This window comes from Halichoerus grypus, chromosome 5 (genome assembly GCF_964656455.1).
Source record: "Halichoerus grypus chromosome 5, mHalGry1.hap1.1, whole genome shotgun sequence".
NCBI classification, from domain to species: Eukaryota; Metazoa; Chordata; class Mammalia; order Carnivora; family Phocidae; genus Halichoerus; species Halichoerus grypus.
The window spans coordinates 165,037,711-165,063,075 of NC_135716.1; the positions used below are offsets into that span (position 1 = coordinate 165,037,711).

Here is a 25,365-nt window from a genome sequence, read left to right on the forward strand (position 1 = left end):
CAGTCACTGCTGCACCCCTCAGCTTTGTTTATTTATCTGAATGTATAACATTCTCTCTTCTGTACCTGTCCCCTCCCCCTCCCCTGGGAGTCGGGACCCCAGCAGCCCTGGGAGGGCTGGGGCTGTGCTTTTCTTGTCGTCACTGTGTCTTCAGCTCCTACAACAGTGCCCAGCACACAGTTAACACTACGAGTGAATAGACTGTTGGTTGTAGTTTGAATTGACATCTTTCTGGAAGGTGTGTTGGCAATATGCCCTGAGAGCCTTAAAGTGTGCAAACCCAGCGATCTTACTTCTAGAAATTACTCCCAAAGCAATCATCAGGGAGGTACACAGAAGGGGAGGTTAGCTGAGTGGTTAAGAGCATGGGCTTTATATCGTCAATCAGATCTGAATTTTTGTCTCCACTCTACCAATTATATAGCTGCATGTGACCCTGAGCAAGTTCCTATCATCTCTGTGCCCTGGTCTCGTCATCTGTAAATGGGGATTGTTATTGTACCTACTGGAGAAGGAAACTTGAGGCCCACGTGAGGTTGCTCATGGAATGTGCTTAGCACAGAGACAAGTGTATGAAAAAGCTCAGTATATGTTGATTATTACTGTATTCCGTGATGCTCGTTATGACGCCGTTTGTAATGGGATACAATCTGAAAGAGTTTAAATATCTACCCATAGGGGATTCTCTATATAAGGAGCATTACATCTTTAGAGTAAATTATACATCTATGAAAAGCCCGTTTCTAAAGAATATTTAATAATGCTAGTAAAAGCTCACAGGATGAGATTAGGCTGAAAAAAAAAAAGGCAGGGTGAAAACCAAATAAAATGTGATGCTGCTTTTGTTATATAAATATATGCTGATGTTTGTTTGAGTGTGCAGATGGATGTGTATCCTTCAAGGAAATGCACCAAAATCTTAAAAGGCCATCTGTAGATAATGGAATTACAGTAACTTTAATTTCCTTCCATTCGTATTATACTTTGAAAAGAATTAATCTGTGGAGGAATAATGTTATTTTAAACGTGTCCACAGTGTGTTCAACCACCTCACAGCATGACCTGACCAAAGCAACCACTCGTGGATGCTAGATGGTGGGTTCTACTCTTTACCTCTCCCTGTACCCAGGCACCTCGCCACGTGACTCTGGTTTTCTCTCACAAAAGACAAAGTGAACCTCCGGACCTCTTGACATTGGACTTGGCCCGTCACTTCTTTCATCCAGTGAAATGTGGGCAGGGGTGCCTCTGCCTTTGTCATGGGAAGATGCTGCTTATAGCCCAAACCTGCAGCTTAGAACTTCCCAGCTAACCTGCAAATGTATGAGAGACACAGGCTTCTTATTGTATGTCACTCAGATTTGTGGTTGTTTGTTACACAGCAACTGCTGACTGATGTAGTGTGATGGGGAAGCTTCACATGCACTCAATCAAGAGGATGTCCTTATTAGCTCAGGAAGGCATAACTGGACTGCCAAAATCAAAGACCTTTTCGATCAACAGCTAACTCTCAAGGATCTCAAAGGCAAAAGAAATCCTTACCTTCTGCCAGTGATTTCAGCTCCTGTTTAGACACTGTTAATGTCCAATATTTAAAGCCACAAAAGGTCATGATCTCCTTGTCCTTAGATATCATCCAGTCCTGTGGGCAACACAATGCTAACCCTCATGTTAAGAATATTTTCTTTCTCTCAGAAAAATTATACATGTTCATTATAGATAGTATAGATAAATAAAAAGGAAGAGAGAAAAACCACTCATAATGCCACCACCAAAAATAACTTCTGTCAAACATGTGTTTATATGTTTGTATTTTTCCTACAAAAAGGAGGGCATACTACACACTCTGTTCTAGAATTTTCTGATTCTATTACTTCCATGTCACAAAATTTTCCCTTGCCTTTCATATGTTCTACACAATGATTCTCAGTTGTCGGATCGTTGCCACTACTTTCCCACTGAATTGATGAACCATACATAATGTTACCCAATTCCCGTGGTGACACATGATTATATTGTGTGATTATATCCAGTGTTGGCTATCATAAGCACATCCTACATGAAAAAGCTCTCCATGTACATCTGTAAGTTTCCAAGGGTCAAATTCCTAGAGGTGGGATTTGGGGGTTGGGGTTACACATATTTATGAGGTGTCCCATCTTCGAGTGTCATTGTCCTCATCCATCTGATGGCAGGGATTTGAAATCAGTGAACTGTATGATCATCTTCCCTAGTCATGGGCTTCCTGTTGAGTCCAAACACCCCTGGGAAGAAAGTACCCCTGGCACCAACATCATTCAAAGTACCTTAGCTTGACCACATGAGATCTTCCCAGCAGAGGAGCAGGACCTGAAGAGAAGAGGGAGAGGCAAGTTATGAGGGCATCAAAGATCTCACTTCACCCTCAAGTGACCCCACGTGGTATATCCTCTTGCTATAGTCTTATTTGACAAATAAAGAAACTAATCCCAAGGGGACCCTGAGGCCAACTCTGCATCTTAACCAACTTCACAACCAAGAGCCCTGGAGCTATGGCTCTCTACCCCCCACCCATGATTCTGGCAGGGAGACAGAGACAATGATCATCTGAGCCTCCCTTCCCCTGGCTCAGGTGAGCCTTTGTCCCTGGTTCACCGGCCAGTCCTGTGACTCTGCCTCATTCTGGTGTGACATGTAGACGGAAGAGCCTGGAGCCCTGCTGCACACTCAGGAGCGTGGGTTCTGCTATTGACCCGCTGGGTCTCCTGGCACATTAGTTCACCTTTCCCGGGTGTCCGAGACCATCCACCTGTTCACCAAATACGGTTCTTCTTCTCCCTGGGCACGCAGCAAGACTCCATCTCCAGCCCCCTCTGCAGGTAGGCGGGACCACGTGATTATATCCCAGACAACAGAACGTAAGCCGAAGTGACGTATGTCACATCCACTTCAGGCCTTTGAGGCCCTCCCATGAGTTCCTTACCTTTTTGCCTACCTGATGCATCAGAGGACCACCTGCCCTCTGCTCCTTGCCATGCGGGCCTTTCCTGCCCAGCAGCTGGCTTCCCTGAAGTATGCAAACCATGCAGACACTAGGAGAGCGTGTTAGCAAGACAGAAACTGCGTACTGATCGGTGGGTGTCTCCCGGGAGAAGCTATCTCGGACCCAGAGTCCCGCCATTGTGTGGTGCCCATCAAGAGCACTTGTTTTGCAGTTTCCATACAACCAGGCCCCAGGCCCCTTCCAGCTGCAGAATGTTGCAAGCCAGGAAGGCCCGCCAACTGTTGTTGCATTGGAGCCGTTCTACATTTTGGGGTTGGTTAGTTAGAGCATTTAGCACAACCTTAGGTAATACTCAGAATCCACTGCGTATCGACTTTGTGCAGGACCCTATGCTCCACATGTCACACACATCTAGCTTGCAACCCCCACGATAGACTATAACACTGCATTTTTCCAGAGCAGCAAATGACCCGGGATTCAAGCTCGTGTCTTCAGGATCCTGATCCCACAGTGGCACAGATTTCAGGTTCTGGAGGTCCTGACACTCCAGGATCCTGCTGGTGCGTGAGGACCGCCAGGTGAGCAGAGAGGCGAAGAGTGACAGGCCAGACACCAGGCCCTCACCTCCCAGAAGGGCTTGGCTTATCTATGCCTCAGTTTCCTCCTCTGTCCAATGGGGGTTGCACTCCTACCACATGGGGTCTTTCAGGGGTGAAATGGGATCCTGATCATAAGGCAGTGAGAGCAGCTCTCGGGTATGGCGCCCATTGCATCCTTCCCTGAAGCAGGTGCCCCCCCGGCACACGTGGGCTTTTCCCACGCCAGCCCTCTTGCCTTTCCTGACTCATCTTGAAGGAGAGGCTTCCTGCCCCTCCGCAGGAGCGCTCCGAAGCTCTGCTTTGCTGGGGGGACTGGGAGGCCCTCACTGCTCCTCACAGTTCTCAGGAAGTGGAGGCTCTCTCAATTATTTATCAGGCAGACTTTCTCCATCAAAGGGCCTGAAATTCTGAAAACTTTTCCCTCGGTAGCCTGCTGCGAGAGTCACAGGGTCTTACCAATCTAGTGAGCCCAGGAGAGACATGAGTGTCTGCTGCTCCCAAAGGGATCAAGTCTGGCTGGGTTGATCTAAAATAGGAGAGGAAAGCTGACCTGGTTCAGGGCTGGTTATTTGGGGCGGGCTTTCCGGGCCTGCCACCCCAAGGTGCAGGAGCAGCGGGAGGTCCTCTGGATGGTTGGGGTGAGGACAGGAAACCAAAACCAGACGCAGCCAAATAGAGCAGTCTGTCCACTGGCATCCCGTGAGCGCCCAGGCGGGCCTTCCTGGCTTGCAACATTCTGCAGCTGGAAGGGGCCTGGGGCCTGGGAGCTACGGGGCCACATGGCCTCGAGGACCGTAACTTGCTTGCTGCTTATACAGTGGTGTCCTTGTCTGAGGAGAGAGCCCCATCCCCACACATTCATCCCAGGACACCCCCAGCCTCACATGGAAGCCCTCCAGCCATGATGCTAGCTGCTTCGCCATGCTGTGTGCCCGCCCAGGTCTGGAACCTTTCTGCCTGTGTCTCTCGTGGCTCTTCCCACCTGTGATGCCATCAGCACTCATCCACGTCACGCAGGTTTCACCTCCTGGCTGAAGTCCTCTCTGCTCCCACCAGGTGGAGCTAACTGCTCCATCATCCCTGCTCCCACGGCAATGCTCCACGGATGCCCTTGCCTGGTGCCTGGCTGGCCATCTGTCTGATATTCCAACGTCCTACTCCTCCTTCTTCAGGCCTCAGCTCGAAGGTGGAAAAGTCTCAAAGACCAGGGTGCCTGGGTGGCTCAGTCGTTAAGCATCTGCCTTCGGCTCGGGTCATGATCCCAGGGTCCTGGGATCAAGCCCTGCATCAGGCTCCCTGCTCAGCGGGGAGCCTGCTTCTCCCTCTCCCACTCCCCCTGCTTGTGTTCCTGCTGTCACTATCTCTCTCTGTCAAATAAATAAATAAAATCTTCAAAAAAAAAAAAAGGCTCAAAGACCTTCACTGGCATGCTGCCTCCCCCCAACCCTCCCCCACCCGGCCCCCAGGCACACTGCCCTCCCCACCCAGAGCCCGGCTCCACACGTCACCCTGCGGTACTTTCTCCCCAGCGCCTCTCCCGCCTGGCGCACGCTGTCCTGCATTGCTCACCTGTCCTTCCCGCCTCCGCGCTCCAGACACAGGCTCCTCTCTGTTCACCATGCACCCCAAGGCCCCACGCAGGCCCGCACACAGTAGGGCCTCAGTGAGCCTGGTGGCAGGAGCCGACCCGAGCCGGCCCTTCTCTGGCGTCACACCGATTCTCCCCGGGGACCGACCCCGTCCTGAGCGGCGCTGCCCCCCGGCCCCTCCTCGGCTCTCCTCTGCAGCAGGAGACGGCCCGGAGCCCACAGGCCCGTGGCAGGGGCCTCCCCCGCCGTGTTTTATGGCTCCTCTCTGGGCCCCTAATAGCAGCCACATTTTGAGAGTTTGGAGAAGGAGCGTGAAGGCCAGTCAAGTGAAGAAATCACATCTCGTAAATGGGCCAAACGTGGATTTACACAACAGCCTGTGACAAATGCATCTTCAGGGGGCGATCTGGCAGGAAACATCCCTTTTTCCAAAGGACGCCCGGGCCCTGGGAGAAATAACGGGGTCTTTTTTAGGATTCTAATTCTTGCCTGTGCTGACAGGCTGAGGCCCAGCGCTGCCTCCCGCTCGGAGCTCCCGTGCACCCCGCGCTGTCTGTCCCCAGGCCTCCCAGGTAAGCGTCCTGCTCCTGGGGGGCCCTGCGTGTCCAGTGTCTGGCCTCGTGGTTCCTGCCTGCCTCCCTCCTTCCTGCCCACACACGACCTCAGAGGACACAGGGCATGTCTGTCCCTGGGAGCCCGGGCTGCAGACAGCAGGTCCTTGGTCACTGCTGGGTTTTCTCCTGCCTACAGCTCCAGGAGATGGGGGGGTTCAGGGGCTCCTGAACACGTCCCACGGTCTCACGAGGCTGGGATGCAGTGGCTAGGGCTCGGGCTAGAAGCTGTTGTTCAGTAAAGAAAGAAGGGCATCCCTCACCGTCAGGCTGAAAGGGCCTTGGTGGCCCTCCATCCCACGCCTGGACGGCCCAATGGGGGAACAGAGACGGATTGCGGGAAGGCATAGTGACTCACCCCTGCAGGGTCTCCGGGCACAGAGCAGGGGAGGTGGTGAGGTGGGTCTGGAGGGCACACAGAGGACAGCAGCACGCTGAGTCCTCCCCCATCCTGCAGGCAGGGACGAGGAGCTCCATTCTGCAAAGGAGGGGAAAGTGACTCAGAGAAAGTGGGGCTCACAGTGGAGCAGTGGGGCTGCCCCAGAGCCTTCCTGCTTCCTCAGCCCACTCTGCTCCCTCCAGAGAGAAGCTCCAGCGCTGTTCACCCCGGGCCGCGGGGTCTGGTTCAGCTCAAAGCGCCGCCGGCGGCAACAGTGAAAGGCGGCTTGCACATTTTCAAGCAGAACAGAACTTGCAGACACCGAGGCTCTGAGTCCATGAATGAGCCCACCGGAAGCTGAGCCGCCTCCTGCCTCCCTGTGCCGGGAGCGTGCCTGGAGGAGAGCCCCGAGGCTCTTCAAGGCCTGATGGGCAGTGGAGGCCGCTGCATCTCCCAGGAGAGCAGGGGTGACGGGGTAGGGGGGTATGGGAAACGGGGGCGCCCCGAGACACAGCGGAGCGCCCACCTCGCAGAGCCTAGTGGGTGCTGGACCCAGGGCCCCCCGTTCCAGGGAGCAGGCTGGAGCAGACCCCCTTCTAGGAGAGCCCCTGCCGCAGCTGTTCCCTGCACCCGATAGAGCCAGAGGGACACTAAGTACTAGGACTGTTTGAAACAGTCATATGCTAGGTCCCATCCGAGGGCCTCCCTGAGGTTCCCAAGAGCCACTGGAGGGTCTCCGACAGGATGCCAGCATCACTGGTGAGCCCCGAGCTGACTGAGGCCTGGACACACGGGTTTCTGTCCATCCCATCGCTGGGTGCCCTCGGGACAGCCACTGCTCCTCTCTGATGACCCCCGAACAAGCCCTCACTGGGCCCCCACTTGGAGCCAGGCCTGTGTTAGACTCAGAGGAGGAGAGAGAACCCGGTTAGCTTGGTCCCTGCCTGTGGGGACGGAAGAAGAGATGTCACAATACTGCTGGGGCTGGGGGTTTATTCAACCATAGACTTAGTGACTCACCCCATTGCAAAAGCCAACCCTTGGCTGCCTCTTGGGCCGGGCCCGGGGTGCACACTCTGGGGGCATTCACCCTTGGGGCCACCTCAGGATCCCAGACCTGGGCAAGAGGGGAGGCAGGTACCCAAGGTGGGCTCAGGGCCGTCTGGGCAGAGAATCCCAGGGTCTCAGAGCAGAGTCTAGAGGGGTCCCACAGTCCCCTTTCCCTTGGTCCTGCAGAGTCGCCGTTGGTGGGTGGAGAGCAGTGGAGGAGACCCCAGGGGAGGCAGGTCCTCTGTAGCATAGGGGTCTCTCATGACCTGGTTTAAGGGCCATTCTGCCCTAAATGTTTGTCACCCCCTGCCCTAAGCTGGAAGACCCTGACCAGCCTGCAGAGTGGGCGCCCCTCACCCCCACCCCGAGCTGCCCCCCCCACACGCATCCTCCCCTCCTCCACTTGTTCCCACCGAGTCTGCTTGCCCTGCCCGCCCCTTGGCCCGTGTCCCAGCCACCTGTCCCCCCACCCTTGGCTCCACTTAGCCTGGCGTGCTATTCAGGAACCTGATCGAATCCGCTACACACGTGTTTTCGCTGTGTGCCAACCCCTCACCTCTCCTGTGCCGCTTACAACAGAGAAAAGGGGAGAGGAAAAAAAAAAAACACTTGGGCTTCCCGAGATAGATAGCGTCTGAGACACCGGGTGTTGAAAGCACTTCATCTCCTGCCTACGCTATGAAGCTGCTGATGGGTCAGGCCGCCCTTATCTTCATGAGGTCAAGTCTCTCCACACAGAGAGACAGAGGGGGGGCTCCCTTCCCCACCTGCTCAACCCCCTGGCATGCAGGCTGCAGGACCAAGCGCTCCTGTCCCCAGGGCGCAGGGACTCCACCCCACCCAGTCCTGTGACACCTCCCAGGCTCCGCTGGAACGAGAGGTGATGGATTTTGCAGAGCTGTTCTCCCTGGTAGGGGAAGGAAGGGAAGGCAGCTCAGACGAGGGTGAATCAGGGATGCGTCCCTGTGCTGGTGGCACCCCAAAGCAGTCCCTCAGCTGTGCCTCTTCCTCGCTCTGTGCACCTCCCATCAGGCTGCCTCCTGCCTGAAGCTGGGTCTGTCGTGGGGCCTCACAGAAGGGATGTGATAAGAGTATTAAGGGCGCAGGCTCGCGGGCTTCAAATTCTGGCTTGATGGCTTCCTTGCTGTGCCGTCTTGGGCAAGGCACTTCCCACCCCGGGCCTCAGCTTTCTTGCACAGACAGGGACACCAGTTTGAAGACGGAATGAGAAATGCCCGGAAAATGGACAACACAGTCCCCGAGGTGCAGCAGGTACTGGACACAGGTCGGCTGTCATCTGTCATCTGTCACTGTCCAGGTCAGTATCGGGATCAGCACTGATGCACCGGGGCTCCACGAGGGGCTCTCCGGGGAGCACGGGTCACCCTCCCCACCCCACGCACTTCAGCCCCCCGTCCACATGGCTGCTGTGGCCAGCACAGGGCCAGGCACCCCGATGGGCCCCTCTTGCAGGCAGAGGCAGCATGGAGGATGAATGCGGGGGAGCTGGGCCCGGCTCGCGGGAGGCCGCACTGAGCAGGTGCATTTCAGTGACAACCAGGGCAACCGTCCCTGAAGCGCAGAAGCTTGTGAAAGCACCAGCTACCAGCCAGTCAGGGAGTGAGGGGGCACGTCTCCTGCCGGGCTCGGGGCTGCCGGGGTGACCGCCGATGCTTAGAGGGGAAGACTGAAACTGGGTGGGACAGGGAGCCTCTGTTCTCACAGGCCTGGGTTCCAGGAGTGACAGGTCCTCAAGGCTCGCTCTGCCACTTGCAATTGAGCACAGGGGGGATCAGAGGGGTCGGGGTGGCCCCTGGGGAGCCCACAGCGAGCCAGCCTCAGCTCCGTGGTTCCAACGCCCAGGCCAGGGCTTCTGCTCTGCCATCCCCCCTGCAGGGAGTGACTGTCCTCCCCCAGGCCCCCCCCCCCCGAGCTAGGGTCTCCCAGGGGACCCACGCAGCCGTCCTCTTGAAGCCTCATCATTTTCCGGACTTCCAGGCCCTTCCACCAAGTACCTCTTTTCCAGCCAGCCCCAGAGCCTGATGTGAAGTCCTTCTTCGGAGCTGTCTTTGTGGGCATCCTGAAGTCTGTTTCATTTTAACAGTGGGGCTGGGAAAAGGGAAGCCGCAGCAGCATCCGCTCCTGAAACTGCTCCCACCAGCCCCGGGCTGGGTAAGATTTACCTGCACTCGCCTGAGACGCTCCCCACGCCAACGACAGGAGTGCCACTGCCCATGGTGACTTGCATTAGGTTCTTGGCACATCTCCCCATGGTAAACCCACGGAGCTTAGGGTGAAGCAGAATGTAGGCGATAGGGAGGAATGTGTGGCTTGTATTCAAGCAATTGTTTAAGTTTTAGATTTTCCTGTTCTTTGTGGATTTTTGGATGAAATGTATGTCCTGGCTGGACCTTCTGCTTCAGCGCTCACATAAGGTTGCAATCAGGTTGTCGACTGAGGCCAGGAAGTTGTCTGAAGGCTCGACCAGGGAAAGACCTGCTCCCGAGCTCATGCGAGGTGGTTGGCAGGACGGTTCCTTGAGGGCTCGTGGACCGCGGGCCTCGGGTCCGGCCGTGGGTGGCTGGTGGCTGGAGGCAGCCTTCAGTCCCTTGCCACGGGGGTGTCTCCCACACGGCAGTTTATGTATCAAGGTGTGCAAGCCAAGAAAGCGATAGGAAGAGTTGACCAGCAAGACAGAAGCCACGATCTTTTGTAACCAAAACACGGAAGTACCATCCCATCACCTTCGCTGTATTCTAGTGGTTCGAAACAAGTCACAGGTCCTGCCTGCCCTGCCATCCCAGAAGGGTCCCTGCCCCAGGATAATTCATTAAAGCTCTTAACACCATGGGCGCCGGCCTCCCATCACATCCCATCCAACCCCGCCCCCTCCCTGCCCTCATTCACTCCATCATTCATTCAGCGAGTGTTTACAGACACCTGTTCTGTGCCGGGCCCTGCACTGGGCACTGGGAACAGGGGACTCAGCCCGAGGCAGCCCCCAGTCTGGTGGGGGGAGGTAGGAACCCACAGGAATGACATCCCTCCCAGCCACTCCAGCCACTCCAGCTCTTGGCAAAATGTAGACATGCACGACAGCCTAGCCAGCCCTGGGCAAAGCAGGGCCTCCTCCTCAGAGAACAAGTCATTCCGAGACCTCCCTCCTCTCTCTCCCCACTCCCTCAAAACTTTCTTTAAAAACCACAGAAGAAACTTTATTTATCCCGGGGCTTTGGGGCTGGGAACAGAGGCAGATGGCTCCGGAATTAGCAGCTCAGCAGACACAGAAGGTTCCAACATAGTCAGCTCGGAACAGCCCAGAACGACTTCCCTCCCCAGCCGAGTGTGGGGAGCAGCATGGGCAGCCCTTCCGGAGTCACTGCCCCTTTCTTCCTGCCCTTCTGACCCAGCATCACGTCGGCCAGAAGCAGAGAGAGGGCTCGGAGCCCAGGGGTCTCGGGAAGGGAATCAAAGTGACAGGAGTCATCCATCGCCACCAGAGGGGCAGAGACAGCTGCTGCCCACCAGTTCACACCCCCTTTCATAGGGCAAGGCTGGTGCTGGGCGGTGGCTACCCAGCCTCCCCACCCCCCACCCCATGCATCCAGGTGGGGCCAGTTGGCACCTGTGGTCAATGGAATGTGGCTTGAGATGATGTGGTTCCCCTCTGGGCTGAGCTGGCGAATCACTTGGTGACCTGCCCCTCACTCACTGTCCTTCCCTGGGAGCCCTGGAAGCCCCGTGTGTAGATGACGTCATCACAGATGAAGAAGCCTGGGTCTCCGCATCCTCGCTCAGAGGAAGCGCCTCCCCGGAGGAGCTCCCCGGACCCGCCACATCCGCTTGGACTTCACGTGGAGAGAAACCATCTCTTCCTGGGTGAAGCCACTGGGATGTGGGCCTATTTGTCACAGTACCTTGCCTGTCCTGACCGATACAACCCAGGCCTACTCCTCATCCGGCCCTTCATCCAGCGGGCACTGGTCAGGCTCCTCAGGGTGCCCCCTCGGGGTGCTGAGCACTGGGACACAGCCGCGAACGAGGTCCCCAGGCCCCTGCCCTCGGGAAGCTCCTGGGTGCCACTGGGGAGACAGCCAAGCAAAACGAGTAAGCGATAAGAACAAAATATTACAAAGGAAAGAAGCAGGGTGATAAGACAGCAGACACCAGCTTTGGAGGCTGGCGGGACCTGGGGAGGGAGGTCGGGGAGCGTGGAAAGAGGGAGCAGCAGGGCCCGAGAAGCTTCCTACAGAGAGAACTGGCAAGTGCAGCCCCCCTCCCCCACCATGCTGGCCACTATTATGCAAATGACTCCCTTCCATCATCACCACCACCCTGGGGGGCTGTCACTGTCCCCCCATTTTTCAGGGGAGCTGCAGTGAAGGGGTGAAGGGGCCGGGTCACTGGGGCAGGAAGTGTGTTTGCTGTTTTTTGTTTTTCCCGTGTGGAGATGTGTCTCAGAGTCCAAGACGCCCTGACAAGGTCACGTGTCGCTCCTGCTGGGCTCCCACCCCTGTGTCTTGGCCACCTACAGAGCTGGGGCTTCTCACACCTACAGGTGCCCGCAGGCCACCTTGGGTGCTTGCTCAAGTGCACAGTCAGATTCGTCACGAGCCTGGGGCAGGGCCCGCTCTTCCGCAACTGCCCGCCAATGCTGCCGCCACTGGTCAGCCCTGAGGGCAGCAAGTTTCTAGAACAGAGACAGGCTTGGATTTGGACTAGCTGGTCTGGCCTCACAGCCCAGCACTCAGCCTCCAGGCCAAGCCCCTGGAGCTGTTCGAGTCCAGAGAAGGACCGCCTCAGTGACTTCTTGGAAGAGGCAGGCCTGACCTCAGACCTGGGCCCACGACGGCAGGTGTGACAGGAGCAGGAAGAAAGGGAGGGGACTCGCCGTCCAGCACTTCCGGGCTGGCAGGGCCAGAGGTCAGCGAGTCCCAGTGAGCCGTCCAAGGTCATACAGCCTGGTGGAGCGGATACCCAAATGCAGGCTGGGGGCAGGACCTCTCTTCCGGACCAAGGGGCTGGGGTTCTCTCTGACCTGTGAAGCTGGGTATTTGTGGCTCGGCATGAAATAGGCCTCCTGAGAAACATTTCACCCCAGAAAGCTCTTTTGAGAGCAAACTCTGAAGAACTCTCAGATCTACCTGGGGCGCGCAGAGTAACTTGTTCCTGATTGAGCCAAATATCACAGGTCACAGCGGGACCACTTTCAGTGTTTGAGTCTTTCTGCTTCCCTCACCTCTAGTAACCTATGAATCTGTAAGCTTCTCCTCTCCTCCTCGTGCCGTGCAGAAAGCCCTTTTATTTCTCCCGCACGCCCTTCCCTTCCTGCTCCTCCCTCCCTTCTTTCTGCCAGCCAGTGTTTTTGACCCTGCTGTGCCCTGCAGTGTTCTGGGCCCCAAGAAAACAACAGAGAGTGAGACGCAGGAGAAGCCCAGCCCTGCCCGGGAGCCTCCAGCCTGTCAGGGAAGGCAACAGAAGGTGGTTGGGGGGCCTCTGCCGGCCCTCCAGAGACTTATGCTCTCCCAGGACCGTAGGGGTGAGAAGTGGCACATAAATCAACAGTGACAAGCCAGAGACTCCCAGGGTGCAGCAAAAGCACAAAGGGCATATCACGGAGGGCTTCCCAGAGGAGGAGACCCTAGAGCTGAGCGTTAGGATGAATGGGCAGAAGTAGGACAAAGCAATGGCAGGGGATGGCATGTCATGAGGGCCCTCCTGCTGCCAGCAGAGCTGGGTCAGAGCCGGGTGAGCTCTGACACCTAGCCAGGTAGCCCTCTGCCCAGGTAACCCTTCTGCCTCTCTGGGGGAGAAAGGCCTTTCTCCTCCTGCTGCCAGAGGCCTCCCTGAGGCTGCGGGGCTTCCTTCACCCCAACAATCTCCTGCTCAGGATCCTGGAAGCCCCATATCATCAGGGCCCTGAGTTTCCCTGCCCGTGGCTTTGCTCACAGCTTTCGAGAGGCAGCAGTGTCATCGAGAAGGGCCCAGACCCGGGCTCAAACCTCATCTCTGCTCTGTAGCTCTGTGACCTGGAGGGAGTCACTGTGTCAGTCTGAGTCCTGATGCTCTCATCTGGAGATTAGGGCTGACTATAGTGACGGCCACCTGCTGGTGGACCGACGGCAGAAATGCCCCACCTGTCCACCCTTCCACACTCTTTGTAATGTGACTCGAGAAATGGGACTTCTTTCCTAACCCCTCAGATACGTGCTGCCCTGTGACTCGCTTTGGCCAATGAACGTGTTGCATGGGATAGCGTGCTGACTTGAATCCTGTGCCTCAAGCAGCTTTGTTGTACTTCTGTTCATGTTCCTGGAAATCGGAAACCTCCATTTGAAGGAGTCCGGACCAGCCTGCTGGAGAATCGAAGACCACATCAGGCCTCCAAACAGGCACAAAAGCCAGCCAGCATCAGCAAAGCCAACCCACAGCTGAGCTGCCAGCTCACTGCACAAGCCTGAAAGAGCTTGGCCAGGCCAGTGGGACCGTCCAGCCAACCAGAGGACTCGTGAACTAAATGAATACACATTGACTTAAACTCCTAGCTTTTGTGGTTGTTCCACACCATCACTGTGGGCACGCACGGCTAGCATTCACTCCGTCCGGTTATCGTGAAGAGGACATAAGCTGGTGGATATAAAATGCTTGGGGCCTGTGCCTGGCACCCAGGAAGCCCTAAGTGGGCCTTAGCTAGCATTATTGCTCCAGGCCTGCCTGGTCCTAAGGGGGAGCTCTTCCTTGTCACCCAAGTCAAGGTCTGGATGGACAATATCCCCAAAGCTTGTGCATCACCAGCAGCATAGACACCGTGGTGCTGCTACTCGAGGCTGTGTGACCTTGGCGAAGTGTCTTCACCTCTCTGAATTTCTACTTACTCCTTTGCAGAGCAGGCAGGGGGCTGTCCTCCCAGGAAGTACTGACAGAGGGTGCAAGGTGCATGGGTTCGGGAGCCCCCCCGCCCCCCAGGGAGAGAATCATTTAGGGACTGCACAGGGAAGGCAAGGGACACCCAGGTCTGATGTCTCTGGATCATATATGACATGGCTCTACCCTATGTCCTTCACCACACTCCTTAATCGCCTTGGGGTCGTAGGGTTTCTCTTGCCAGTATCCAAATGGTCCTGGCTGGTCTTCTCTTTCTCACCTGATAAGACAGAAGCTGACTATCTCACAGGTACTGGCCCTTCCTGAAACATTAGGAAAATATGTGTGCCTTCCCTTATAAGATCCTTGAGGACCGTGACTTTCTTCTTATTCATCCTCCTACCCCCTCAACGAATACAGGGCCAGGCAGAGAGATGGTGCTCGATAAATGTATGACAAATGACTGAACAAATGCCATGCAGACGGGGATGTTCATTTTTCCCACATCCCCCTTCCTCCTTGGGAAGCCATCACTCAACCTCCAGGCTGAGGTGAAAGCTCCCACCTCCGGTCATACTGTTCCGATACCTCCCCCATCACAGCTCACCTTGCTTCAGCCAGAGGGTTAAACTGGAAACATAGATCTGACCACCCTATTTCCTGCCTTTGCCCTCTATTTAAAATACTCCACTGGTCCCTGCTGTTGGGATCAAGACCCAAATCCTGAAAGTGGCATTCGAGACCCTCCCCCAGTCTTGCCCCTGTCCCCCCTCCAGGCCCCCATTCACTTTTTGCCCTCCAGCCACACGGTCTTGGAGTTCTTTGTGATCACCAAGAGCCCTCCTGCCACTGGGCCTTTGCATGTGCTGTTGCCTGGTCTGAACACTCTTCCTCAGCCCCAAGCTCATCTGCTGGCTCTTCATTCTCCAGATCACAGCTAGACAGTCACCTCCTCTGGGAAAAACTTGAAATCTTCCATTATATGCTTCACAGCCCTTGTGACTTTACACTCCTTTGTGTTATTCTAGTTAGTGTCTGTCTCCCCCTTCACACTGTGAGTTCCACCGAGCCAGGACCATGACAGTTTTGCTTACTTTGATTCTTTTCACACAATAGCTGTCGCGTAGTAGGTGCTCAACAAATATGTTAAATAAATTAATGCCTGCTGTGGTCTTGAAGATCTCAGACGGTCCCCCGGGTGGGAACATCTCGGGCACAGGGCTGGTACTGGGGGCAGGCAAGACAGGTGTCTGGGACACAATATTTAAGGAGATGCTCTGTCAGCCCCAAATGCCTGGTGCCAACCTCAGGGTCTGCATTTAATTGGCATCATTAAATGCTACATGAAGGGAGAGCGGGCTGACAAGAAGAAAAGCGGACTTGAGATTTCAAAGAATCACTGACTCAGCTTCCGAGCTGACGTCTGGAAAGCTCACCTGTGCACAGAATGGATCCGCCTCCCACCAACGCAGGCATCTAGCTCCAAAAATAGTACCAAGAATATTTCGCAGCAGCAGAGCTGATGCGTGGTTTCCTGCCCGCGGGCGGCGTCGCCCTTCTGCAGGCTCAGTACCGGGAAAGGGGCGTCCGTGGCCGAGCAGGGAGGGTGGCCGACTGTGGACGTAACGGGGGTTCTTACCTTCCGGGGTGCTGCTCACTCGGGGGATTTGCAGGGAATCTCCGGCGAGGAGACACTTCGGGGCATGGGGTCTGCCCCGTGTGTGGGGCTCACTGGCTGATGGGATGTGGGCTGATGGCCGCATCGCGACGCCTGTGAGACCGTGGTCCCCTCACAGCAGACAGGCAAGGACACTGCTATCCTCGCGGCCATCCAGGAGCGCCCGGGACAGAAGCCAAGGGAACAGAAGTGCCCAGAAGCTCCTGCTCGCCCTGCCTACCGCCCCCTACCTGGGAGCCGCCTCCACCCCGGGGCAGGACACAGCTCCCCCTGCTCTGGGGAGAGGGTCCCAGGGCCCCTGCCCTAGGAAGATCCTGAGCCTCCTCATGGAGAATTCCAGACCCAGAGGCCTAAAGAACTGGGGGCAGCAGACTAGGAGCTGCTCCACCCCCCTGCATGCTCTTCTCCTCTAGTCTCCTTCAGGGCTCAGCCTGGCTCCCCCTCCTCCAGGAAGTCCTTCCTGATGCCTCCAGCCCATGCTGGCCTCTTCCTTTCCTAACTCCTCTCCTGTGCTCTGTGGGGCAGGGTGGGGTGGGGGAAGGAGCCTGGGCCTTAGTGGTGGATGCCTGGGGTTTGGACCTGATATGCCATCCTGAGCTGTGTGACCTAGGCATATCACTTGATGTCTCTGGGACCCCATTTTCTCCATACACAAATATTTAGTTAGCATCTATTATGCACCAGACACTCTGTTTCCTGGTGGTGGCCATGGAGTAGGGCTGGGACTCACTGGGTTGTGGATAATAGAAACACATCACAAACTGGTTGAGACAGGACTTGAAATGCATTGGCTCATGAAACAGGGATGCCTGGGGGGCTGCCGGCCTCAGGTCTGCCTTGATCCAGGGGCTAAAGCAGTTGTGCCCCGTCTACGCAGAAAGCCTGCTGGTTCTGCAAGCATATATAGTAGGAGCCAAAAGGGTGAGGACATCTACCTTCTGGAGGCTCACATTCTCTCTGCCCCCACCATCCTTCCTTTTCTCTTTCACGCCATCTTTCAGAGATTTGTTTACCTGCTCTGGTTTCATTTTTAGACAGGCTCCTCTCAAAACTGCCACCAGCAACTGCAGTCCTACACCCTTAAAAGAAAGGCCTCTTTTACGCTACTTTTAGCAAAAGTCCAAGGCCAAGCTCTGATTGGATTAACTTGGGTCACGTGCCCATCTCTGAGCCAATCCCTAAGTCCAGGGGAATGGAAGTCACTGATTGGTCATGCCCAAATCACATGTTCGCCCTTAGCGCCTGGGTGGTCTCCATGCGGGCCAGAGACAGCGTACTGGTAGGTGAGGGGCGTGGTTTCTAAAGAAGGAGGAGGAGCTCGTGGGGGCGGGGTTGGATTCTGAGCAGGTGCAAACAATCTTAATGTATAAGGTGAACCTAAATCCTGCCTCTTGCTTGGCCACTGGCCTGAGACAGCCCAACTCAACTGCACTGATGTGGGGCGACCTTGAGGAACCTCCACAATCAGGACATGGTGCACCTGCGATCTAGCACCCCCTCCAGACTCTGCCCGCCTGGATCCGGTGACCACCCCTGCCTCTGGTCCTCCCAACAGACCTGGCCTCCGTCTGAGGCGGCCGTGGGTGGGCAGAGCCGCTCTGAAGCTGGCCGTGCCCAGAGCACACACTGACCCGAGCTCCCTCCCTGGCTGTGTGACCTAAGTTCCTCAGCTGCTCTGAGCCTCAGTGTCCTCATCTCTAAAATGGGAACGATTAATGGCCTTGTAGCAGGGGGGTTGTTGGGAGGGCTGGACAACCTGTGGATCACCTGGCCTCGGACCCAGCACATCGGAGGCGCTGTCGCATACAGGAGGTGCTCATGGAGCGGCAGCCTTCAGTCTGGGGCTTTGCCGGCAGCCGGATGGTGTGTGTTGCTGGCAGGTCTGCCTTCCCCATCTGACTGTGGCCTCCTCGAGCACGGGAACATGACTGATCTTTCTCTCTGGGCCCAGAGCCCTGCACATGGGCTGGCGCTAGGTGGGGACATCTGCTGAGTCACTGGAAACCGACATCCCAGAGGACAGGACAGGGAGGGCACTTCCTGGTTGTTGTCCAACAGCCGCTGGGCCTTGAACCTCTCTCCAACGTCTGTTCACAGCCACACACGTCTCTGCAGGACATAAATTTCTTGGCAGCAAAGGGGTTATTTAAAACCTCCATTAAAACAGCTGGACCTTGATGGAAACAGAGCAGTTGTCGCCGCTGGGGCCCAAGAGGTGCCCGAGAAGGGCAGGGACGCACAGGCGGGATTTATTCTAGGCCTTGCAGAGATGTCTGCTTTATAGCTATGTTCAGGGCATGAAGATGCCAAATGGTCTCAATGACATGAAGGGACAGCCCCACACTTAACAGCAGTGGGGGCTTCCTGAATGACACCGCTGTCTCGGGGATGTGGGCAGCCCTGTCCACCTTTTCCTTTCATGTCACCGTTAGAAGTTTGCCAAGAGCTGTGCTGTGAACTGCAGAAATAGGAGGAGATGCTGTTTCAGCAAGAGCGAAAATAGACCTCACTGGCAGCCCCTGGATTAATCAGTGCAGCCGCTCGGAGCCTACTGTGTGCTGGGCCCTGGGCTTGCGGCTTTGCTGGGGGGACCAGTGCATAGTAGGCTTCTCATTCTTGGCATATCAGGTCCAAACCCCAGGCATATTGTGATTCTGCTGCTGCTGCTGATGGTGACACTCCCTGCCCCATTCCCTGTCCCCTCTCCTGCCATCGGATTTCTTCCCCCGACCCCCTCCCCAGTGGCCTGTCTCCCCCAGGGCTCTGTCACCTGGGAGGGCTCCACTCCTTGTCACTGGCTCAGTTCCTCCTAAAACCCCCATGTCTGGGAAGGGGCACATTGTTTTTGCTCAGGGCTTCATCTTGCTCCACTCACACGGAAACGAAAGCTCCCTGAGGCCAGGGCAACCATGATGGGCTTGCGGTGGGTCTTCTGGTTCCTGGTCGTGGTGTTCGTGGATCGGAAACAGGACGAGGTCTGATCTCCTTTCTCATCTCCCGAGGAGAGACCGTCAGGATAGGACTGGTGCCGTTTCCCACGAATATCTCAGCAAGACCTTCCTGCCCAGAATCAGAGATTCTTGGAGCACCAGAGAGGGAGGCACCAGGTGAACATTCAATCCAACCCTTCATGGTACAGTTGGGGAAACTGAGGCCCAGATCATTGAGTGAGTGGGAGGCAGAGCAGGGAGCAGGACTCGCTTGGCTGACCCATGGTTGATGCTGTCTCGGCTCCCTTAGCCACGGGGTCCCAGGCTGGGGCTGGCTGGGCCCGAATCCCAAGCCTGGAGCAGACGAGGGACGGGGAATTGGGAGAGGAGCATGGGCCTGGGCCGAGGGTATGGAATTAAGTCCACGGAGTGAATGCCTCATGCTGCGGCCCCTTGGGCTCTGGAGGAGACGGTGAATGAGGGTCTCCCCAGTCTTGACTGAAGCCAGTGGACAGACTTGAACCCGATACCAGGGCAGCCCGGGATGGTGTCATCACAGGTTCACCGTGAAATGGGAAAAATAAAGTCATCATTGTCTATCCGTGTGAAAAATGCAAACTGATCTTTTTGGAAAGGCCTGTTTTTTTTTATGAAACGCTTTTGGTTAAACTTGGCTTTCTTTTATGAAGGGGATGTGGGAGGAGGTGGAGTTGTTGCTTTGGGACGTTCTCTGCAGCTGTCAGTTTCTGCAACTACAGGACTCTAAGCTGACATGCATACTATGTCCCGTTCCTCAAACTTACCATAACTCTCTGTTCTTGGAATCAGTTACCACCATCCAGCGCTTGTGTTCGCCTGGCATTGGGAAAACTGGCATTTAAAAATCAGCGCGATTTGTCAATGAACTCGCACAGAGTTGGCCGCGCTCCCCTGGAAGTCTGTTCCCCGCGTTGGGCGGTGTGAGGCTGTGTCTGCTCGATTCCACTGCCACGTGGGGTCAGAAATCATCCGGCAGCAGGCAGAGTGGTGTGGGACCCCACCCTACTAACCCACACGCGACACTGAAATCGCTGAGGGACAGTCCAGCCCCCGTAGGGCAAGTAATATCCTATGAGAACCTTGGGCTTGTCCCTTTGCTCTTCTTCATGCAGGTGTTTTCAGTTTCTGAAGAATGTTGCTTACGCGTTACCGTGCTGCAGGTCCCAGGGGACCACGTCCAGTCGCCAGAATTTGCAGACATTTGTGGGGGTGGGGGTGGGGGTGGACTCCGAGGCCTGGGTTTTGTGGCACGTTTACTGATCATGTCATTGTCAGGGAGGTTGGGCCCTGGGTGGCCATGACCCCTTTCTGACTGTCCCTGGGCCTCATCCCCATGGGTCACCACCCTCCAGCCGCTAGGCCTCCCCACAGTCCCTGCCGTGAGCCAGGCTCTGTCCCCCCTCCAGGACTTCCCATGTGCTGACTCCCCGGCCTCGTGTCCTTTCTCCCCGTCTCCCCCCTACAACATATCCAGACAGCTCCGATCCTCTGTTTCTCCACTGGAAAACTACTTCCAACCTTCGTCTCCTGCCCCACTGGGACATGAGTCCTCTCATTAAATCAGTAAATCTGCACCTAATTGTTTGGCATCTGTCTCCTCCTACACCCTGTACTCTAAGTTTCCTGGAGATAAAAAACTGTTTCTGGCTTGTCTGCTGCAGTCTCCCAGTGTTAGCCCAGAGCCTGGCACATGGGAGATGCTCCATTAAATATGTGTTGGACAAACAAAGGAGAGCACAAGGGAGTGAGCTGTTTTTATTCAGTGCATCACTGAAAATTTCCAGAGATTCAACCTCCAAGAGCATGTCCCCAGCCCCTGGTGCCTACCCACCCATCCCCCCCCACCCCTCATGCCCCCCTGGGCGCCATTGCAGCCCATCCCAGCCTTGCCTCAGTGCTCATGGCCTCAGAAGAAGCTGCTTGGTGGGTTCTTGTGTGGAAGCACAGCCCCCTTCTCCCCGCACCTCTGGGACTCCCGAGGCAGCAGGGGCGGACCTTCATCTCTTGCAGCCCCTTCTCCTGCAGCATCCAGCACCAGAGGAAGGTCCGCAGCCCTGATCCACTCAGAGCAAATTGTTTGTGGGGAGTGGTAGGGCAGACTGTGTATTGATATTAATTGAGCATTTAGTATGTGTCAGGCACTATTCTAAACTCCTTAGAGGTTTTAGATCATTTAATCCCCTCAGAAACTATGGAGTAAAGACTACTATTTCCCCTTTTTATAAGTGGGGAAACTGAGGCACCGAGTGGCTAAGAAACTCATCCAAACCCCCCAAGTAGCAGTTGGTGCAGTAGGGATTTTGGCCCGGGCTTCACTGCATTTCAGAGTTTCTTCATGCTGCTTGAAATGGACTCGCCAGGGTCTGGGGCAGTTGGTTTTCTTGGGGAAAAGAAAGCTAATCATGGGCCTTTGGAATGTGCAAAGTACCTAGAACTTAGCCACAGGACATCAGGGTGGGTTGGTACCTAGAACTTAGCCACAGGACATCAGGGTGGGTTCCTGACAGCCAGAGAGGGAAGGATTTGATGAGATTATGGCATTTGGGGGATGGAAGAAGGATGCGAAGAAATGTGGGGTGGGGGGCCCAAAGTAGCAGGTCGGGGGCCAAAGCGGGGACAGGCTGGCCAGGGAGATTTCCAGAATGCCAGGGTAGGGGCGTCTGTCTCTTTCTTGTGCTGTGATCCCCGGCGCAGTGCCCTGACCTTCTGGAATGTCGGTGGCAGGTAACGGTCTTCTTTTTGTGTCCTGCAGGAAAAGGAAGCGGCTGGCCGGGTTCCCAGGCTTGGGCACCAGGGACCGAGAAAGGCCTGTGGCGGCAGGAGGCCAGACAGGAAGAAGAGGGTCTGGAGGATTAAGGACCAGATCTGAGCCTCAGAGTAAGTGGTGCTGGGGGGCCCTGTCCCCCCACCAGAGTGCTCCGATGGAGCTTTGAGGATGGGGGTGGACATCCCCCGGCTCAGGCTCAGGGATTCCTGCTTGGGGTTGTGTTATTTGCACCTTAGTGGAAAAGGCATTGCAGGAAGCCCTAGGCAGTTGGAACATGGGAGTGATGCTCTGTGTGTGCGTATGCGTGTGTGCACGCGCACAGGCTTCTCCCTGCTCCCCACCCTCCTGCCGACCCCTCCCTCAGCAGCCTCATCAGGAGAAGCGGAAATTGACTCTTCCCAAATGTGGCTCTATTTCCATCCATCTCCACTGAGATATTTCCCCGGTGAATGAAAACACTTGCATTCATCAGAAACCTGGGAGCAAGAAGATGATGCTTCCATTTATCTCCCTTCCAGTGCCTCGCAGAGCCCCAGGCGGGGCTGAACTCAGCGGCCGGATGAGCCGGCTCATGGGGTAGGGGGAGACCTTGGATCAGCAAAATAATGCTGGACAAGGGACCCGATCCACCCCCTCCCACCTGCCACGCCTGTCTCCGTTCATGACCATGATTTTCCAGATGACATCGTCACAGAGGTGGGCAGTCTGGGACAGGAGGATGGAGTTGATGAGCCCTCACAAGTGGCTCTCCTCATAAATTTTTGGCAATTATTTTTATGGAGAGCATGGATCAGACCCTGACACATCCCATCAGCGCTGGCCTCTTGACCAAGCCCTCACCAATCATCAGTTGCTGGGGAAATGCGGACCCATGTGTTTAAAAGTCTCACCCAGCACAAGCCACAGACAAGGAGAGAGTATTTTCCAAACACATGGCTGAGAACAGTCTGTACCCAGAACCTAGGAAGAAGTCTCAAAACTCAATAATAGCAAAAGAACCTGATTAAAACAGACAGGATGCCAAAGAAGAAAGGAATAGCCAGTAAGCGCGTGAAAAGATGCTCAGCGTTTAGTTATTAGGGAAATGCAAAATAAAACCACAGTGAGATACCACTTCACCCCCCACAAAGATGGGAAAATAACTAACAATACCAAGTTCTGGGGAGGATGAGGAGCATCCGGAGCACCCATGTGATCTGGTCATTTCACTCCAAAGTATTTACCCAAGAGAGAAGAAAGCATATGTCCGTAGAAATACGTGTGCATGAATGTTCAGCCTTATTTGTAAAAATTGACGCTGGAAACAAATGGATAAACAAATCGTGGTCTATTCATACAATGGAACACTCTTCAGCAATAAAAAGGAATGATTTTTGATATATACAATATTGACGAAGAAGCTAAACAAGTCAGAGCACAAGTTAGAGAACATTCTGGAAAATGAGAACTAATCAGTAAGAACAGAAAGCAGATTAACTGTTGCCTAGGGCAGGGGAGGAGGTGAGGCAGGGAGAAATGGGAGGGAGAGATTCTCAAAGGGCAGGGGAGCTATTTGAAGGTGAGGAGTATTACAACACACTGAATGTCTGGGTACTCTGGAAATTCATGTGTTAAAACCTGACCCGAGGGCGCCTGGGTGGCTCAGTCAGTTAAGCATCTGCCTTCGGCTCAGGTCATGATCCCGGGGTCCTGGGATAGAGCCCCGCATCGAGCTCTCTGCTCAGCAGGGAGTCTGCTTCTCCCTCTCCCTCTGTGATCTCTCTCTCTCTCTCAAGTAAATAAACAAAATCTTAAAAAAAAAAAAAAACCTGACCCCCTTGTGATGCTATTCGGAGGTGGGGCCCTTGGGAGGTGATGTGACTGGGTCATGAGGGTGGAGCCACATGAATGGGATTGGTGCCCTTATAAAAGCAAGCCCAGTTCCCCTTCTGTCACGTGAGAACACAGTGAAGAACACAGCCGTCTGTGAACCGGGGAGTGAGCTCTCACCAGATCTCACCAAATCTGGTGGCACCTTGATCTTGAATTTGCCAGCCTCCAACGCTGAGAAATACACATTTGTTGTTCAAGCCACCCTGTCTATGGTATTTTTGTTAGAGTAGCCCAAAGGGACTAAGACAGGTCTATTTATTAACTTGATTGTGCTAGTGATTTCATGGGTATATGCATATGTCAGACCCATCAAAGTGAACACATTAAGTATGCACAGTTTATTGTATGTCAACTCTAATGCAATAAAGCTGTTTAGAAATTTTAGAAAGGTCACTACATCGCAGTGCCTTGGGAGCTCTGAGAGGTGAACACACAGTGCTCTGTGGTCAGGTGCATCATGGGCCCCAGTTCCACATCCCATCCGTGTGTCCGCACCCTGTACCATGCAACTTTGCAGTGCCCTCCCACTGTGGATGAGCAACTGTCCCACCCCTTGACAGAAAGCATATGGTTCCACCATATGACTTGCTTCTGGCGGTGGGATGTCAGCAGATGTAGATTAGGCTGTGGGCTGGGGCTGCCCCTTGTATCTCTACCATGGCTGTAAGCACGGGCCCAGACTGGCCTTCCAGAGGATGAGAGACACACGGAGCAGAGCCAAGATGCTCAAGGTCAGCCTACAGCAGCCAACAACCATGGAACTCTCCCCTGTCCCACCAGACCTGTGAGTCCAGCCAAGATCAGCAGAGCTGCCTGGCCAACCTGCAGCTGACTCAAAGAAGCAAGCAGTAAATGTGTTTTGACATTAGCCAATGAGCTTCTCTGATTTTTGATAGGTGGTCTGTGGCAATAGATCACTGATTCAGGCCCTGTATGAAGGAACAGTCTGGGGTTATCTGGGAAGGCTTCCTGGAGGAGGTAAAGCAAGATGGGGTTTCATGGTGAGTGTGAGAACCAGCCAGAGGAATGACAAGGGGACAGCAAAAGAGCAGAGATGTGCAAGTCTGTAGGCCTGCTAGAATTCAGGGCAGGAAACTGGACAAAAACTCAGGGTGGCCAAAGCTAAGGGTGGTACATGCAGGAAGATGGGGCAGAGAGAGGCCAGCCCACATCATGAGGGGTTTGGATGCCAAGCTAAGGTACTTCTAGGGAATAGGGAGCCATGCCAGGTCTTCAGTGAGGCTGGCCTTTGAGGATGCCCATTCGTGTGGCCAGGGTAGGGGGTAGATAGAGCCGACAAGACAGGTGGCTGGGGCCACGGTGCAGGGGAGCAGGGGAGCAAGGATGGCTGCCTCTACCCCAGCCGGGGTGGAGACCCCATGAGAGCCTTTGGAGGGGCGATGACCCCAGAGGGTGTCCCCGTCCATGCGGCTGGTCCTTCCCTTACAGTCGTCCCATTCCAGGCTCACCAAAGCCACCCCACAGTGTGCTCAATTAAGTTAAATTTTCCATCAATTTTTAATGGTTTGCTAATCGATAAGGACTGGACAATCGCTTTTCAGGCTCCAAGCGCAGGGGGTGAAGAGGAGAGCCTCACATGCTGTTTGCAAGGTTACTGTATTGATAAGACCCTGTGTTATTGTGAGTTAATTACATGGAGCCCACGTGCATCTCTTGGCAGCCCACACTTCACGGCCACGACGGACAGATTCCGTGGCAATGCTGTGCCCTGCCGCATGAAGGAGTGTCTGTAGGAAGGTGTGATTGGCACCAGTGAGGGGGCGCTGGGCCCCTCTGCAGCTTCGGCTGTTAACTCCCTCCCGCTGAGCTCTGCAGCCTGGAAGGGGCGAAACGTTAGGGGACCGTCATCTTCTAGCTGTGTTTGTGGCTTCAGGCAACCTGCAAGACATATCTGGGTTGCAGTTTGCTCTTCTGTTAAACTGGGGTAGTGATATCTAACAGCACCAGCTAGGTCTGTCCTCTGAGGATGTGCAGACCTAAGGG

At 55.0% G+C, this 25,365-nt stretch overlaps 2 long non-coding RNA genes across 4 annotated transcripts; one reads left to right on the top strand and one right to left on the bottom strand.

Annotated features, from left to right (window-relative positions):
- Positions 1-1,738: 1,738 nt before the first annotated feature.
- Positions 1,739-9,508, bottom strand: LOC144381952 (uncharacterized). Of its 2 annotated transcripts, none has more exons than XR_013448296.1 (4): positions 9,395-9,508; positions 6,046-6,260; positions 5,152-5,617; positions 1,739-2,349 (listed from the first exon to the last, which is right to left on the bottom strand). It is a non-coding gene; the product is annotated as an uncharacterized LOC144381952 (long non-coding RNA). The 2 variants fall into 2 exon arrangements; XR_013448297.1 differs by lacking the exon at positions 9,395-9,508 and adding an exon at positions 7,979-8,091.
- LOC118550381 (uncharacterized) lies at positions 8,022-22,521 on the top strand. 2 transcript variants are annotated; one of them, XR_004924527.2, is made up of 4 exons: positions 8,022-8,529; positions 20,197-20,285; positions 21,475-21,599; positions 22,008-22,521. It is a non-coding gene; the product is annotated as an uncharacterized LOC118550381 (long non-coding RNA). The 2 variants fall into 2 exon arrangements; XR_004924526.2 differs by lacking the exon at positions 20,197-20,285 and having other exon boundaries at positions 8,067-8,529.
- Positions 22,522-25,365: the final 2,844 nt, after the last annotated feature.